General features: G+C 36.0%; 1 long non-coding RNA gene across 1 annotated transcript; it reads left to right on the plus strand.

Annotated features, from left to right (window-relative positions):
- The first annotated feature begins 8,999 nt into the window (after positions 1–8,999).
- LOC307170162 lies at positions 9,000–9,333 on the plus strand. Its single transcript, XR_013823306.1, has 3 exons — positions 9,000–9,068; positions 9,173–9,228; positions 9,310–9,333. It is a non-coding gene; the product is annotated as an uncharacterized lncRNA (long non-coding RNA).
- The last annotated feature ends 10,625 nt before the right edge of the window (positions 9,334–19,958 follow it).

A 19,958-nucleotide genomic window follows, 5' to 3' on the forward strand; every position in this document is an offset into this window, starting at 1 on the left:
GTGTGTGGCATGGATTCGCATATGGTAAGTGAGTGACTAGCAATCACACAACACATCAGGCGGCTCATTCTCCTCAGTCCACATTTGACGGTCATCCGAAGAGAGGGTAATTTTACATAGCAGAGTGTTTTCAGCCTCTTGCCGGGTGTGATATTCGGAACGTGTCTAATTCCAGTGGTCTCTAAATGAGTCTACGGCCAGCATGTGGGATATTGTGCTCTACGCATGCATAATATGCTGAAGATAATGATCTCGGAGTTAGCTCAACATAGAAATCTGTTGGCACCAGCCTGAAAAACGCTGTATTGCTTCATTTTAACAGATACCGTATGTATTTTCCCATTTTCACTTTTTTGATTGGCTTTTTGATTTGATTTATGTGATATTGCAAATTTAAATACTGAAAGTTAATGAAAAATTTGTCATGGAATTATCATTTCATAAAGGCCAATGGTTGCTTGCAGTTGTTGCCTAGAGCTGATCAGGAGTGCATTGTGGGAAATTGGCATTTTAAAAGAATCATCTTGCTGTGAACCACACTAGAATTGATTTATGTGTATTGTCTTTTTATTAATATATTTATTTATTTTGTTTTAACGTTAAACGCTCAAGTTTGCAATGTTTAGGTCACCTGAACGGAGTCACTTATTGAAATGAAGGAAATGCGAAACATCTGTGAATTTTGTAAAGAGTCTGACTTGTTTTCTACCAAGCTTGTTCTGTATATCATTCTTTTGGGTGGGACCAGAGTGTATTTGGGGAGGGTGTTTTTTTTTTGTTTTGTTTTTTGTTTTTATGGTCGGGGTTGTGCAATGATCTGTAATTAAGATGACTGAAACTATAGACTGAAAAAAAGACATGAAATTGAAATAAAGTGTTATATTTGCATGATTTCCTGTATTTTCAATGAGCCTAAAATTTATTGTTGTGTATATTGAGTGGATGTACGTCAAAAACACTATGAAACTAAAATTTCAGATGTTTTTTTTTTTTTTTTTCTGTGTTGTTTTGTCATTTTATTTTCCCCCGGGGCTTTGTTGACTTACTTTTTTCATAGCATCTCTTCCACTGCCATCACAAATAAACTCATTTACATGTATAATGTAGTCAACTGCCAGCAGTAACTGAATCAATTACCTGATGAAATGATAGGTCAGATCAGTCAAACGTGACCATTTATATCAGAATGTTATTGTTCGCCCTTAATTTTTTATTTATTTTTTGGCCTTCATCATATGACTGTGCCCGTACTAATGTGACATTTTCATTCAGTAATAATGGGGTTAATTGACACGCATACCTGTTTAAAATGACAAGCCATCATTGGTCGGGGAGGTCAACTGTTGAATGTTGAACTATAAGAGTGTGCAAAATAATCCCATTAGTAATTAATACCACTCACCCCAATAGAGTTTGACCCAGGGAAGAAGAAATTGCTTTAGCCTTTCATTTGATAGTTTATTTAATTATATACATATTTAATGTAGTCCAAATAAAGCGTCAAACTAGATCAGGGTCCCAAGGCAAATTGGTTTCGGTGTCACCTTTGTTGTTAGTTGTCTCCGATGGCATTTCCAACCCATTTCAACAACATAGTCCAGTGTTGGTTTGAATTTTCACCTGATATTTGTCTACTACATAATTAACCCCACTTAGCATGAGTATAATGTAGAGCTGTTGGTTGGGTGTACATTCAAGATCTTTAGATGAGTACGGTAAAGTTTACCTTGCACCTTTGAGTAGAGTTTCTCTAGGTTCCTCTTGGGCTGAAGTCTTCATTGTTCTAATAGCTCTGATCAATCACCTCTCCTAGTTATTGATCTGCAGACATCCCAGAAGGCTCGTCTTCAACTGCTTTCTTAAGAGAGGTGTACTAAAAAGCATCTTTGGACTGTCAAAACAAACACAGAAAGGATTATTTGTCATCTCATTTGATTCCTTGTCAAGAAAAACTGACAAGCTCTTCTGACAACTGAACTTCTCCGGAAACCTTCCCAAAAATCCCCCGATGACTTAATTGTGAGATACTTATGTATAATTGACAGTGTAAACTGGGGGTTGGAAGTCTGAACACCACTTGCTCTGAGACTTTGATAGCCAAAATTCAATCCATCTGACAAATAAACTCATCCAGCCATAATCGATTGGACACATTCTTGCTTCAACCCACGTGGGACAGCGGACACAACATATCTTGTGGTTGCAAAAGTCAGTTAGACCTTTGACAGTCTTTGAGTGTCTAATGGAATTGTGTTTTGTATCACATCAATATACTCAATATGAAATGTGTGTTCAAAATCAAATATCAGGCACTATACTGATTTTGAATGCTTGGTTCCACATTAAAATGTGACTTTGGTTCTCCTCTACTTAATTAACCCCTGTCTCCAGGAGGACATGATGTTGGCAAGAGATCATAGGTCATGTTTGCATTCGATCACCAGACCTATAAGTTGTTTCTCACTTCAGTACAATGAAGGGATTTCATTGATTTGGGAACCGTGTATGAAATATTCATCCCTCTGCATGGACCAATAAATAGAGTTGATTCAGTTGAACACTGCTTTATTTCAACTCCATTGTTTAATATGACAGTGATTTCTCTGTTCATTCCTTTTTGTTTTTTTGATGGTGGTGATTCTCATTCTTTGTCTCTCAATTTCTGTACAAAAGATCTATTTCTATATTTGCAATAAATTTGTATCAAAAATAACAACTTTGTGTGGTTCTGTTCCCCTGCAAGTATTGTTTTGATTGATGCTTTAATGATGAAAGGTATCTTTACCATCCCATCCATCCATCTGATTGTTTGCAACCAATAATTCTAATGAGAAAACACCATTTTCTCCCATCATGAGTGATTGAATGCCCTGATAGCAAGAGTTTGAGTATTAAAGAAAGACTAAGTGTTGACTATGACTCAGCTAATGTACTGTCCATCACAGTGTTTGTGATGATTAAAATTAGTTGATTGCGAAACAATCAATTTTACACACAAACACAGTTTCACAGTGAACAGACAAGAGCGGGAACCTTAAAGGAAACACTAATAACATTCCAGCATACACAAAGAAAAAAAAACAAAAAAACACAGTTTAGCGTCGTTTGCAGCCTTGATGACTGTGTTGCAGTTTAACAAGCAAACGCTGCTAGTGTTTATCTTGTTACAGTATGTTGGCCCATTGATTATTTCAGCTTCATAATTTATCTCATAAACAGCCTATTTGCAAGTTTGCATCATAGTCTTACACCGGGACCAGAGGGTTGACTTTAGATTCACTCGCTGTGTTTATTTGGAGTGCCGCAGCAACCCCAAACCTGACCGTACATGTCCACTGGGACGGAGATAAGTGGGCGTTTTTAATTCATTCTTTCTGGGAGCTTAGCGTCAGGCTTGCACAAAGGATTGTGGGATTGACAGAGGAAATGGAAGTGTTATGAGCGTCAGAAAGTTAGAAAATGCTGAAGTTCCTTACACCTGCTTGCTTTTGTTTAGGCCTAGCACTTCCTTTCATCTTCCCTCTTCACCACATTGAATACTGAGACCATTATATTGGGCTTCAGCTGCTGATGTATGGAGCCATGTGAGCCGTTATGGTGTGTGTCGAAGCTGTAATGAGAGGGCTAGATCAATAGCGGGGCAGGGAGGGATGGTGTTCTCATCGAGCACCTCGCTTGCTGATTTAAGGGTCAAGCAGGGTGCTTATGTCCACCCGTAGCATAATGGACTCGCTCCGCGTCTTGTCCCCATTTCCAATTCATTTCCCGCTTATGGCATGTCAGGAACTGCAATGAAGGGTACAACTGTATTCCCCCTTGCCCTCAGAACCTTGATGGGCTATTCCGAGGTCCTGTCCTATTACTCATTTGAATGGTCATTGATGGATTCCTCCAATCAATGAAACTCACTGATCTGGTTTAATCAGGAGTACGGGCGGAATTCTAATTCTCGGATGGAGTTTAATTCCAAACATGCAGGTTGTCGTCTTTTGTTGAAAATATATTTTAAATGTAATCAACTGTAGCTGTGGAGAAATCGATGCTGTAAAAAGGGTTTATTTACTCAAGAAATAATCTTTTTCAGACAAGTGCTCTTGCTTGCTCTGTCATTATTATTGTATTATTTATTTTTGGTGTGTTTTCCCTGGTTGTTATTTATACATCAAATGCATTAATAAAATGGCCCAGTCTTCCTGGATGCATTTTAATTGGTTATTGACTATTATTTGGGACAGAGTATTTGATATATCCACTGTTTCGTGTTCTAGAAAGCATATTGGTCTGATGTGAACAGCTGCAGATATAAAGCAGGGTCACCAAATCTGACAACAAAGTGTTACAGGTTACTAAAATCCGTTACCGCTCTCATTTTCACACAGAATGGATTTAATGTAACCCAAAATTCACTCTGTGGATGTCTAATCTCATCCATTTCATGCTCCAGAAAGCATTTTGGTCTGATGTGAACAGCTGCAGACACACAGCAGTATCACCAAATCTGACAACAAAGTGTTACAGGTTACTGAAATATGTCACCTCTATCTATTTCACATAGAATGGCTTTTAATGTGATCCAAATGCACTCTGGTGATGTCTAATCTCCTCTGTTTTGTGTTTCAGAAAGCATTTTGGTGTGATGTGAACAGCTACAAATACACAGCAGGGTCACCAAATCCAACAACAAAGTGTTACAGGTTACTTACATCTGTTACCTCTCTCTATTTCTCACAGAATGGATTTAATGTTACCCAAATTCTCTTAGGTGATGTCTAATGTCATACATTTTGTGCTTCAGAAAGCATTTTGGTCTGATGTGAACAGCTGCAGACATACAGCAGGGTCACCAAAATCAACAATAAAGTGTTACAGATTACTGGAATACGTTACCCCTCTCAATTTCACACAGATTTGACTTTATGTTATCTAAATTTGGTGATGTCTAATCTCCTCTGTTTCATGCTCCAGAAAGCGTTTTGGTCTGATGCGAACAGACATACAGCAGGGTCAACAAATCTGATAACGCAGCGTTACAAGTTACAGAAATCCGTTACCTTCCTCTATTTCATATAGATTGGTTTTAAGTGTCGCTGGCGATGTCTAATCTCTTCTGTTTTATACTCTAGTAAGCATTTTGCTCTGATTTGTAGTGACATTTTTTTCCTCATCATATTTTCATCAAACGTATGTTTTAATTAAAACTGCTTCTTCTGTCTTCATTGTTGACAATCCAAAGAATAAAAAAAACTCTTTTAAGAACATTTTTACCAGTAATTTTGTTGACTGGATTAACGATATAGGCCTAATGTGTTTTTCCCTCTAGTCTCATTGCCTGTCTTCCCATGTTGTCTTCTATTGACGTTCTAAGCTCTTCAGTCTCATGAGGTGCTCTCTTCGTGCACAAACTCGCTCTGTAGTACTCGAGAAATGTGGTCCTGTCGATTTCCTGAAGGCAATGCTAATCTTAAAGGCTGTTTTCCTTCCAAGATACTGTATTGCCAAGAGGGGAATACCACGGCAAACATGGTCTAGCAGAGCTGAAAATTGCTGAAAACGTGCTATTGAGATGGTATTCTTTTTCCTGCACATAAACAAACACTTACCCATCATCCCCTGCTACGGCTCCCTGGAGGTGGGAAATTCTCCTCCTTTCCATATTTTGGCAACAATATCACAGGGCCGACAACTCTCACGCAATCAGCGTGAGACTCACGCAATTCAAACGCTCTCAGCCACACATCCATTTTCTCACGCAGAGAAAAGTCGCGGAGCAATGAGGACACTGACACCGACATACAGAGCAGGTAACTTTTGATATTAAACAAATTCTCAGCTCTCAGATTCAGTCAATTTTATTAAGAAATTCAAACAATAAATACCGTTTTGGCGCTTGTAAATATGACGTGACGGATCGCTGTAGCGCCTCAGTTCAAGCGCACGTGAACCGATTAGTTAATAGTAAATAAACACGAATGAACAATAGGCATGTTAAAAGATACAGTACAACTTACAGAAAATATGCCTTATACATAATTTCGAACAATCAGTGTTTTTCAATCGCGGAAAGCTGGAGAACAAGTCACATAATGTTGCATTTACCTCAGTAAAATTAGCTATAGAGAGGAGTAGTTTGCTAAATATGTGCACTAACTTACATCATTAAAATATTATAACGTTGTTATTTTAATAAAATAAGCATTATATTTAATTTGAGTTGTTATTTTTGACCTTTAATAAGCTGACAGGGCTCTATATGTTTTCATTATTAGGCAAGATAGGCCTTTTTTTCTTGAGAAAAATTAACTGTACCAAATATTTATCCAAAGGAATCAATATTGAATCAAGATCGGAATCAAATCACAAGAACTGAATTGAATGAAATTGTGAAATTTGTGTCAAGCAATAATAAAAACAGTAGTCTACCTACCAGTCCCATTTCAACATTGTAACATGTTGTCCCTGTCTCCCAATCTACCCCCCCCCCCCCCCCCCCAAAACAAATAATTCTCACTCCAAGCTAAACTGAAAAGTTGGCAGCCCTTATCATGTACGTGAGTTGGATGCGTTAGTCCTTTGTGCGAGCTTTGATGCTAGACTGCATATTTTTTGACTACAGTGATCACGAATCTGCATTTCACCATGCAATGAAACAGATATGCAATGAAATTAGCTACAGTAAGTAAATAAGAGGAAAAATCAAAGCCTTTAATCATCTCTATTTCTAGCACTTAAAGCACTTTGGTCCTACTGCACACCTCAATTAAATCCATTAACTGAGGTGGTTTCATAGATCATATAATGGGTGTTCTGTTCCTCACAAAAATGCATTTTTATGACACATCCTTGTTGATTTAACAGCCAAACAGCTAGCAGCCTCAATTTGTTTATTGGAGAACAAAACAAAATCTTCAAGCGAGTCAATGATTCATTTATGTTTCATTAGCTCTGTTTATCTTCTCCTGGAGTGTTCGAGAATTAGCCGCATCGTGAATGTGGTTCTGATTGTCATTCTTGCGGTTCATCTTCGATGACAAAAAACCCTGAAGGGTTTTGTAAGCCCCTGCCTTCCAACTCGTGATGACATTTCTACCAATGTTTTCCGATGTCTGTCTACGAGCAGTATTAATGTAATCGTACTCCAGGGCCAAGTAATAAACAAGATGCTAAATTAGAATGCAGGATATGGGTGTTTGTTGTGTTTAGTAAGCGGTTGTTTCTTCGACTATTGGCACTTTTGACAATTTTTTGGTCCAAACAATGAAAGTCAATGGGGACCAAATGTTTGTTTTGAACCATACTGACATTCATTGTATGGAGAAAACCAGAAATATTCTTAAAAATAATGTATTCTGTGTTCCACATTAGAAAGTCAGGTTTGGAATGACATAAATAAGTAAATAAATGAGTAAATTTCTTTAACCCTTGGACACCCAGAATAGCAGAATTGAAACGTTTGTGTAAAGCAATTAAATAATTCTTAAAGGAGAACTCCGGTCAATTTTAACATTTTTTTGTACATTTGGAGTGCTGTCAATACAGAGAACAACGACAAAAATCGACCTGCTTTTAGCCTCTTAACATCCTTGATGTGTCATTACAAGTGCACAGCCAATGTGAGTGATTCCTTCAGCGTGAACACGGGTCAATCTGACTGCAGTAGATGTGAAAGATATGAATAAAAATGATAATAATTCAGCCAGCGCTCATACCTGTATTTACATCCTGTTTTCGGTCGAAGTCCATAGTAATCGATTGTCGAGTTCACGCGCATAGGTTTAGTACCTATGATCACGCGCGTGAACTCGACAATCGATTACTTTGGACTTCGACCGAAAACAGGATGTAAATACACACTGTTAGACTTTTCTGTAATTTCTACAGTTATTTACTTTAAATCCCCCAGTATTATACTGCTATTTCTCTTTGCAGTAAATAACTGTGATTCCCATTGCATCATGGGAATTTTCTGTGACGTCTAACACCACATACAGAGACTTACTGTATTTTTTAAATTTGCTGTATACTACTGTATTTGACGTAACTGCCTCTCTGGCTGGCAACATTCCACCGTGCTTTTTATTTCCTAATTTTTGCCTTACACCTCGTGTCTACAACGCTATAATAGCCAGAGGCTGTCTATATTGGACACATTGAAGCGACTGGACCTTTAAATGCAAACCTGTTTGTCCCTTGTCAGAAATAGCGCGAGCGCTTGGACTCGTATCGGACTACGTCAGAAATATAACGGCCGCGGCGCATCTGTCTGGGATTTGTCGTGTCGCGTCAGAGCATCCAGTGTAGGTAATGGGGTCTGTGTTTTGTTGGATCGCGACGTTCGTGTCTGGCCCGGGGAAGAGACGGAATTCACTTCACCGAGAGAGAGATCAGCAAGCAAGGTAAAAAAAAAAAAAAAAAAAACCTTCTGTGTGTATTGACAGGATTGTGCCCAGTTTAACCTATGATATAACGTTAACGTTAGCCTAACGTTACTCGTCAACATGGCGGTAACGAACTTTACCATGGTAAACTGAGCTAACGTTCAATTTTACACACTTTGTTAACGTTAGATTGAATTGTGAATATGCCAACGAGCAACGCGTTTACATAAACAATAAATGTGAATAAACTAATGTGAAATTCTGTTTATAGCCTAATGTTGGCCTACTGATGAGAACCTTTATAGTTTTAGCATTATTTTTCAAACTATACCTTAGGCTATAGTTTTTTTTTAATGGAATTTAATATTTACTTCCATTTTGTGTTTAAAGGCAACTGCAACAAAGCGCCAATTCGCGCCAGACTTCTAGCAAGATTCCAGAGGTAAGTTAGGCCAGCCCAGATTTGTGATATATTTTGAGATAAGTTTGCTGAAATGATTAGCATACGCTATGTGAAAATTGCTTTGAGCCACTGGTGCAGACTAGGTAGCTTACAATATCTTATAAAATCTCTATAAACTTTATATCAAATAAGTGACCTTTGCATTATGTCTAATTTTATTACACAGCAAATGAACCAATCAGAAGATGGACCATTGTCTTTGTTCAGTCTCACCAGATAAATGTATCCAGGTAAACACTGCAGTAAAACTCTCACTAATTCATTCATACCAAATCTAGCATTCTAAACAACTTAAGTTTATATTTTTGCATTATTTTGATATTTTATTAGCCAGAAGACTCTACCATTGCAGTCCCACCTGACTAGGAAGGTCCTAATATCAGCGCACAGGTGGGTTATACTGGAGGAAGGAGAACGATCATCACACAGTGATTTCTTGCATGTGTCTTACTGTGTATTTGTCTCAAACAGGGACCCCTTCACTGCAGACAAGCTAAAATGGGCTAAAATCATCGATTTCAGTCGTTTTTTCTATGGATCTCAGCATTTTTGGACAGAATTTAGGATTTGTAAGTATTAAAATTTAATCTGGCATAATTTAATTTAGTTCTTTTGTATGCTATTTATTGACAAAAGCTGTTTACAAATATATATTCTTAAGTTTTTGTGAAAATAATAAATAAAAATTAAAAAAGGAGGTTAAAAATAATGTGACACTAATATTCTCTCTCTCTCTCTCTCTCTCTCTCTCTCTCTCTCATATAGTTTTGGAACCGGGATCTCCTCTGAAGGACTGAGTACATTTGTGTTTGTGGGCACGCATGCTGACCAGGGAACATTCTGATGTTGTCAATCAAGTTCTGAACAGGAACCAATCTTTGGAGAAGTTCATTTATTCACAAAGGTGGACAAAAACATTGTGTTGGCTTTTTAAAGATTATTTTGATGATGATTTTTACTCCTATGCTGTAGAAAAGATGGAGTAGACAGTCAGACATTGATAATAATAAGAAATGTTTCTTGAGCATCAAAGAGACTTCTTTCAAAAACATTAAGACACTTAAATACTTCTTTTGGCCACCAGTGTACATGAATCCAACACATTTTTGGAAATAAGTGAAATTATTTTTAAGGTGGGGTTATGTGTCTTGTATTGTGAAAAGAACTGTGTTTTGTCCTGTTTTGGACATTTCCTTTTTGAATGCTTAAAAATGTATTTATATTCTGCAGTTTTATGAATGTAATGGTTGATATTTCATTATAATACTTGTATAAGCTAAACAACCAATGACTCTACATTCATTTAGTCAAATGCTAATGTTTTGTTTATGGTTTTATGTATGTTTTCAAAAATGTTTGCAGTGAAGGACAGCACATAATGTGTTAATTTAACACGTTTACACATCTTTGTGCTAACCTCTCTGACATATTTACTTTGTTAAAATCATTAACACAATGAATGAGTTAAAATTAACACAAAAAAATGTTGTCTCTAAACTCACCCATTAATGTGTAAAAATTTCACACATCATTTCCAGCATTGGCATGTTTATTTTGTGATATATCCGAAATGTTTTAAATAAAAAAATGGTATTTTGTGATAACTTTGTCTAATTGGTTTATATGAAAGTAGTACTTATGTAGGATAAAAATAAAATTAATCATATATCAAAATTATCAAATCTAATTTATATTTAGTACAAATAAAAATAATTACAGTAGTGTACTGATTAGCTTCGTTTTTACAGTAATGCACTGTACTGATTAGCTTCGTTTTTACAGTAATGCACTGTATTTACACAAAACTGAAATACGGTTTGGTACTGTAACTCTTAATTACAGTAACTTACTGGCAACAGTGTTGCCAGTAAGTTACTGTAAAAAACCCTTGAAAAGTCTAACAGTGCAGGTATGAGCGCTGGCTGAATAAACATAATTTTTATTCATATCTTTCACATCTACTGCAGTCAGATTCACCCGTGTTCACGCTGAAGGAATCACTCACATTGGCTGGGCACTTGTAATGACACATCAAGGATGTTAAGAGGCTAAAAGCAGGTTTAAAACTTGCCCCATTGAAGTCAACAGGGTGCAAATTTTAAAAAGAGGATAACACGGTGTAGGCAACACCGATTTCTGTCGTTGTTCTCTGTATTGACAGCACACAAATTTACAAAAAAATGAGCTCAATGTTAAAATTGACCGGAGTTCTCCTTTAATTTTCACTAAATATGGGTAAAAACTTTGCATAATACTACCTGACACTCTGAAATGTATTGCAACAACAGTTTTAGTGGTAAAAATCTACATAAAAGTTTCTAAAAGTGTCCAAATACATACATAGTTACATCTGTAATAAAAGTGTGTTTTAAAGTTCACAACAACCCCGAGCACAGTTTTGTAATGAGTAAAAAAGGACCCGAAGCATATGCACCTTTATCAAATCAATTACAGTGACGCATAATTAAGTCCAAAACTGTCCCGGCTCAGTTAGCAGGAGTACTAATTACAACACCAAAATACCCGGCAGTCATTTTCATTTCAGAAGAGAATCAAATTAAGTCCAAAGGGATGAGAAACACAGGAGAGGAGAAACACAACAGGGAGCGCTGCAGGAGGGATTGGCATCAGCGTACGTCACGTTTTCCTCCGACACTATGTTTAATTAGTCTTTATAGATTTCAAACAGGGCGATGGACTCCAAAGACAAGCCATCTAATTATAGAAACCGTATAAATGTAAGTCTCAAGTGTAACTAAATTATCCAAACTGCTCTTGGAGAAAGTATGGCTGTCCATCTTAAACTGTAATTCCACAGGGCCTATAATTTGGCATCACTTAAAATCAACTTGAAACTTGCATTTGCAAGCCATTTAACTTACATGTTATGACATACAATTTGAACATGAGATTTTATCATCACAATACATTCAGGATATTTATATTTAACCCTCCAGCAGTTACCACAGGAAAACTGTGGACTTGGTAACCCTGTGGAATGGTTTGAGTATTATTTAGCCGATCCGCAGTACTGAACTTGCTCTATTTTTAATGAGAGCTACAGGCTTTCACCTTTCGACCTTCTTTAATGGGTTCACGCTTTCCTGGGAATAATCCTCAAACTCCATAATCCACAAATTGAAGTTGTTCAGAAATTCTAAAAGCATGTCAAAGGTTACCACTGTGGATGAAGCTTCCAGTGTTTCTGTCCTCGAAATAAAGACGTCAAGGCAATTAATCTTCTCCAAATCCCTGTATGAAAGACATTTATGTACAGGAGACCAGGGTGTATAGACACATTTTGTCTGTAATGTAGTTTTGTATTGTTTTATTTTATTTTTTAATTTCAATTAAATTAAATAAAAGAAAATATATTTAGTATTATTTATAAATTATTATTTATAAATTTATATTATTTATTTATTAACTTTCTTTTATTAAAAAAAAAATATATATATATTATTTAATAAATATATATATATATATATATATATATATATATATATATATATATGCATGTCATGTTATGCCATTAATAAACATATTATGAATATTTTCTTTAAGATGCGTATTTATACACACCGGTGGATCCCATTTTAAGTATGTATTTTTGTTAAAACAAAGCTGATAAACATGTAAAGTGATATATGTAAATGAGTGCTCTTGATAAGGCTGTTTCCGCACCATCCATTATCTCTAATTATAGACTTTAGATTGGTTTCCTCTTTACTACACTGATGAAATACTAAAATATTTAAGTACTGTAACGTCACACAGTAAAGATAATTACATGCTAGATTTGCATATTCAAAACATGCTTCTGCGGTCACATGTATATTCATATTCCGAGTTGAGATGTTCGTCCCAAAACTTGGCTTTTAAAGTACATACGTTGTAAAATTATGTAGTTTTCTTCCTCGTTTTTGGGCAATTCCTACTGCACTGCATTCGTTTTACTTTTAAAGGCAATCCCAGAATGCTTTGTAAAAACCTTGGTGACCAAAATATGATGGTGGACAAGTGAGGTAAATGTTGAGGATACTTTATTCAATATGGTAAACACATGAACATTTTGTTTTCAATTTCCAAAAAAATGGACTGTTTTACCTTATATATTCCTGTGTTTGTAATGTATTCTTATACTTCTTACAGTTAGCTTAGCAACATGCTAACATCAAACTACTACAGTCAGTTGTGTCGAGTCCACGAAGTGCGGTTTGACCTGCTAAAAATAAACTGTTTAAATCAGCCTAAGCTGGTCTTAGTTAGTCTCCCAGCCTGGTCAGACTGGTCTTAAATGGGATTTGGCCACTTTTCAGACCGGCACCCCAGCTTAGGCTGGTTTAAACTGTTTATTTTCAGCAAGGTGTGAGTTGCTGCCTACATAGAGCATTCCAAAACAGTCTCATATGAGGTTTTGTGATGGCTAGGATACTCCCTAAAAAGGCAGCTGCCTATACAGTGAGACAGCTCTCTAGGTTTTGGAACAAAGGTACTAATTCTACTTTTTTTTGCTATGGATTTTTCAATGCGTTTACGAGTGGTGCTTCGGTAATATAATGCTTTATGAATGCAGAGGCCTGAAATAACCTCATTAGAGAGTTTTAAGGCTTCTCTCTCTCTCTCTCTCTCTCTCTCTCTCTCTCTCTCTCTCTCTCTCTCTCTCTCTCTCTCTCTCTCTCTCTCTCTGTGTGTGTTGCTGGAGGTCTCTACAGAGTCTACAAGCAAGTAAGGTGTTGACGTAGGTGGGAGATGGGCAGTGGGGGTTCTCAGTGGGGATTGGAAGGGTTCGTGGGATGCCACTGAGTTGTTGCTGTTGAGATTTGGATAAAATATTGCATTAATTACTGACGTCTGGGTGCCGATAAATCAGGCAAGGGCCGCGTGGGGAGGTTTTTTCACGGAGGCAGTCTCTTATTCATGAATAATGAACCTGCTATGGGGAAACTCAACAATTCAGACGCCCTCTGGGAAAGAGGAGAAAGAGAGAAAGTGTAAAGAGAGTGTTACCATGTTCAGATGTGTTTTTCTAAGGGAGGAGTATGAGTGTTACTTATTACTAAGGTTCTCCTGTAGAATGCAAAAGAAGAGATTTTGACGAATGTTCATGCTGCACTTTTACGCATTAAAAAATAGCAACCAGGAGCCATAAGACACCAAAAGTTGTGACTTTATTTTTGATAATTGCGATTTTATTTCTCGAAATTGCAACTTCATATCTCACAATGAGACTTTTTATACCTTTTTTTTAGTATACAAATGTGGAAGAGGCTTTCATCTGGTTAGATGTGTCCTATTATATCCCACAATCCTGTTTTTGCAGTTCGCTGGCTGGTTGGAGTGCGATGAAGCGGTTGAAAGGGGTAGATTTATTTATAAACATCCATTATTAATGTCAGTCTGATGTATAATTCCATTTCTGTGAAGAAATAAGCACTGTAGTCATTAAAATTTGCTTGGTTATCTCTACAGCTCTCTTAAATATGTTCTAGATCATCGGACATGACATTTTATTGCACTGGAAGCATGTCTGCATGAGTCAAGCAAGAAAAATAAATGTTTGTGAAGTCTTTGACGGACTGGGAAGCGAGGCAGCAAGACAACTGACAGCCGTGAAAAAATTCCCTCTGTTGTAACAACAGTCACACATGAATCTTAACTTGGCAATTTTGAGTACATTTCATGTTTTCCAGCATATTTTTGCATTCATTTATCAATTTAATCATAAATTTACCACAGATTATAAGATTTGCTTGGATACTTTTGGTTGTTAACGCTTTGCTAACTGTTCTATAGTAAGAAAAGGAAGGGAAAGAACAATTTTAAAGCTTTAATGGCGATGGTACCCAAGTGGGAGGTTTCTTTGAGATGTAGTTTTCATTTACTCTCTAAAACACATAATAACAAAGGCCAATGCCTTCAGCAAACATTAAGCTTGCTGTGTGAGGTCTGAGGGCACTATAAGCTACCCTGCTAACTGCATGCGGTCCTGGCGGGCTGCTAATGGCTGCACATTTTGTAAACACTGCTAGGAGAATTAGCGTGAGAGAAAGAAAGGGGTTTATGTGTGTATTTTTCGAGTGTATGGCAGACTCGTACTTGTGATGAAGTGACAATAATTTCTTTTTTTTCTTTCTAAGCCTCCGTCTCTTTTCGCTTGTGCATGGCAGTGATTGCTCGCTTTGTTAGCTCGCTCATAAGTATCGAGAGACACACTCGTTTGTACAGCTGAGATGTAAATCAAATGTCCTCCCAGCCCAGATGCTCAATTCAAACAAGAGCAGATGACAAAGTCTTATAAATGGCGCACTATAAAAGGCAGACAAATTGTAAATGATTACCCTCGCCGTTTTTTCTTTTTGGGAAACTTCACTTGACTTCACACTTGGTTTCATGCTATACCGACTTTCCAAAATTGTGATCTGATTTCACAAACAGTTCCAATTTTCCATAATTACTTTAGCTCTAAATCTGAGCTCTAAAACAACTCAGACAATGAGAATGTGTTTTGTTCTCAGTAAACCAGTAAATCAGTTATCAGTTCACTAATTTCGGTTTTATTAAATGTCAAAATATGTTTGGAGACATAATTGGCTTTGTTTGTCAACATTATTATTATATTTTCAAACTAGTTATTAATAATATATTATTATGATTATTGTGTTATTGATGTTTTTTGTTAATACATGTCCATGTAGATTGTTATTATTATTATTACACTAGGTATTATTGTTTTAAAAATAAATAAAAATACAGCTAATAATAAAAAGAATACTACTACTAATAAAAATTAAGTTTTATAATAATTATGATTATTATTATTTTTATTATATGTTTAACACTACGTATTATTATTTGTCATTAATCCAATTCTAACAAAAATATAATAATAATAATAATAATGTATTTATTATAATTATTATATTTCTAACACTAGATATTATTATTATTTTTAATAAATCTCATTCTAATAAGAATATACTACTACTAATAATAATAATTTTGTATTTATTATTATTATAATTATTTGATGTATTCATATTAAATCAATGAAATTATTTTATTATTATTAATGTTGTTTATACATATCCATGTACATTGTTGTTGTTATTGTTGTTATTAGTATTATTACACTAGGTATTATTTTTTTAAATCAAAATAGAGCTAATAATTTAAACTGGAGAACATAAATAGAGAACATTTAAACTGGCAGTTATAAAACCACTCATTAAGAAACCACAATTAGACCCAAATAACCTAGCAAATTATAGACCAATTTCAAATCTTCCTTTTATGTCTAAAATACTAGAAAAAGTGGTGTCTGCCCAACTGGGCTCTTTCTTACAAGAAAATGACATCTATGAAAAGTTTCAGTCTGGATTCAGGCCGCATCATAGCACTGAAACTGCGCTCGTTAAAATTACAAATGATTTACTCTTAGCTTCTGACCAAGGCTGTATCTCAATACTAGTTTTACTTGATCTTAGTGCTGCGTTCGATACTATAGATCACACAATACTCTTAGATCGACTACAAAATTATACTGGTGTTTAAGGACAAGCATTAAGCTGGTTCAGATCATACCTATCTGACCGATACCATTTTGTCTGTTTAAATGGAGAAAAATCGATCATAACTCCAGTAAACTATGGAGTGCCGCAAGGATCTGTGTTAGGCCCTCTATTATTCTCAATATATATGATGCCACTTGGAAATATTATAAGGAAACATGGAATTAGTTTCCATTGTTATGCTGATGACACTCAAATATATATTTCATCACGGCCGGATGAAAACGCTAAATTATCCAAATTGACAGAGTGTGTTAAAGATAAAACAGATTGGATGACGCGTAATTTTCTTTTATTAAATACAGACAAGACAGAGGTAACACTTATCGGTTCAAAAAACCGCCCACAAAACCTCTCACAATACAACTTTAACATAGTAGGATGTCCTGTTACTTTATCCTCTACAGTAAAAGACCTGGGTGTTATATTAGATTGTAACTTGTCTTTTGAAAATCATATTTCATATGTTACAAAAACAGCCTTTTTCCACCTTAGAAACATTGCTAAGCTACGTAACATGCTATCAGTTTCTGATGCAGAAAAGTTAGTTCATGCGTTCATGACCTCGAGACTAGATTACTGTAATGCTTTATTAGCTGGTTGTCCTGCATCCTCAATAAACAAGCTACAGTTAGTCCAAAATGCAGCTGCTAGAGTTCTTACTAGATCAAGAAAATTTGACCATATAACACCAATTCTATCATCACTACATTGGTTACCTATAAAGTTCCGTATTAATTACAAGGTATTGCTACTGACTTATAAAGCCCTAAACGGCTTAGCTCCAGTTTATTTAACGGATCTTCTATCGCCCTATAATCCATCGCGCTCTTTAAGATCAATAAATTCAAGGCTTTTGGTCATACCTAGGATATCCAGATCCACCAAAGGAGGGAGAGCATTTTCACATTTAGCTCCAAAACTCTGGAATAGCCTTCCTGATACTGTTCGTTGCTCAGACTCGCTCTCCCAGTTTAAAACTAGATTAAAGACGCATCTCTTCAGCCAGGCATTTATATAATATTTTTAATCTTACAGTTAAATCCGGTCTCTAGTTCATAAACGCCAGAGGAGAACTGGCCCCCGACTGAGCCTGGGTTCTCCCAAGGTTTTTTTTTTCTCCATTAGGTCACCTGGTGGAGTTTTTCGGTTCCTTGCCACTGTTGCCTTTGGCTTGCTCAGTTGGGGATACTTAATTTAATCAATCAATCAACAATACTATTGATCAGCATTACCAAACATGGACGTTTTACACTAGAAACAAACACTGATGTACTATTTTATTTAATACTGTGAAGCTTCTTTGATACAATCTGCATTGTGAAAAGCGCTATATAAATAAAGTTGACTTGACTTGACTTAATAATAATAAAATTACTTATTTATTTATTATTATTAGGCTAGTAAGGGTAGTAACATTAGGTATTATTATTCTTTTTTTAATGAAAAATATCTAATTATAATAAATAATATGTGTATTTATTGTTATTGTTGTTGTTATTGTTGTTACAAATAATAAATATCCACGTAAATGAATATGGGGTAAACTAAAATAACCGTTTTTTAAAATAAATAAATAAATTCTATTTGTTATTTCCGTCTTTTCGACTTCTGACATTTTTATTTTGCCAATATTGCAAATACGTTTCAAATTAAACATTTAACCTTTTGCATTTCATTCATGAAAAAACGTGCACAATCTACATAATTCATTTTGTACGTTAGCCAGACGTCAGTTTACGAGTGTACAATTTTTGCAAGCACTTTTAAGAGTATACCACTTTTATAAACTGAGCCCCAATAAGCAATGAAACATATTAAGCAGTAAAAACAAACTGATATCAGTGTGCATAAGCATTCATTCAGAGCAAAGCAGGTGAGTCATTAACAGTGTGCACTTATACTCATTATGTTTAATAGGCAAAGTTCATTCAGCTGTATACGCTGCTGTCACTGCAGGTGCTCATGCTGTTGAGCTGGAATAAACTGAGCGGCAAGATGAAGTGCTTCGGCTGCGTTCACGTGGAAGAATCATTCACTACTGTGCCCATTTCTTCTCCTTCACTATCCGGCCTCTCGGATGGCGCTGTAACGATTTCGACTGGGGCATACGCTGTAAACAGACCGGCCTGCAAGTGTATTGATTTCCGTTAAAGACAGTTGTATGGTATAGGACTATTAAGGGTGTTTTGGAGCTGGTGGTCAATATTGCATCTGTGATGGGTGATGTGATGTGTTCTGTTGTGTATTCTTGTAGGTAATGTTCAACTTTCAGGTTCTGATGAAGTTACCTACACATACACGTTCAGACTTGGCTAAGCTGCAAGATAAATTCTGCAGACTAGAGCTGGGCGGAATGACATTATGTACCTTGTGACGTGTTAACCTGCAGAGATTCTGCTGTATTATTTATACAACGTCTTTCGGTTTGTCCCAAGCACAGAGAAAAGAATCAAATCAAATTACAGTAGCACACATTTTATCTTGTAATTGTGCCTTTTTCTCGTAACTGTTTTTTTTTTGTTTTGTTATCTGTTCTGTTATTTTTTTTTGTTTTTGTTTTTATAATTGGGATTTTATAGCTTGCAATATGATAGTATATGTTACAACTGCAACTTTTTATTACACAATTGTGACTTCTTTCTCATATTTTGCAACTTTATAGCTTGCAAATTTACTCACAATTGTGACTTTTTCTTACAACTGCAACTTTATAGTATGCAATATGACACCATAACTCAGTTAAAGCTATAAAGTGACTATTTCTTACAATTGTGACTTTTTTCTCATAATTGTGACTTTATAGCTTGCAATTAGCCTGACGTCGTCATACTCAGATTCTAGTCAGAATGTGAGTCTGATACTGCTCCATTGGGCTGTGATTATGGGGCGTGTTTCAACCGAACCAGGAAAGAAAATGCCTCTGCACTCAATTGGATAGACCTACAACCAATCAGAGCAACGGAGTAAGTGACGTATGTTTTTCATTCATGTTTCCGATCGACAAATGCCTTGATCGCGGTCGTTATCTTCTATAACAGACGCGATGGCGGAATCTACACATGATGTTTTATAAACAAAGTTCGGGAGGAGCACGTTCAAATAATCAATCCAATCAAATTGTCATCAAACAATTACCATGACTACCCTATCAGCATGAGAGGAAGCATATATTTAGTCACTCTGTCAAGTTACTCACCTAACATTCCTTGACAGTTTTCAGCATCCCTCCTCCAACCCACTCTCGGCTTGTTCTGCCACAGGCTGGAATACGGAGGGAGTACTTTGGGTTCGGGCCGAATACCGGGCCGAATACAAAGTGTACGTGCGTTGTGGACCCGCCTATAGGTGCATATTACTAACGTGCTCTTTAAATAACAAAAAAATACACTGTAAAAAGTGAACAGTTGGATCAACTTTAAAAAATTACTTTAATTGGTAACACCTAAAGAAATTAAGTTTTCTCAACTTAAATTATCACGTTTTTCACGATAAAACGTGATAATTTAAGTTGAGAAAACTTAATTTCTTTAGGTGTTACAAATTGAA

This window comes from Squalius cephalus (assembly GCF_949319135.1).
Source record: "Squalius cephalus genome assembly, chromosome: 13".
Classification (NCBI taxonomy): Eukaryota; Metazoa; Chordata; class Actinopteri; order Cypriniformes; family Leuciscidae; genus Squalius; species Squalius cephalus.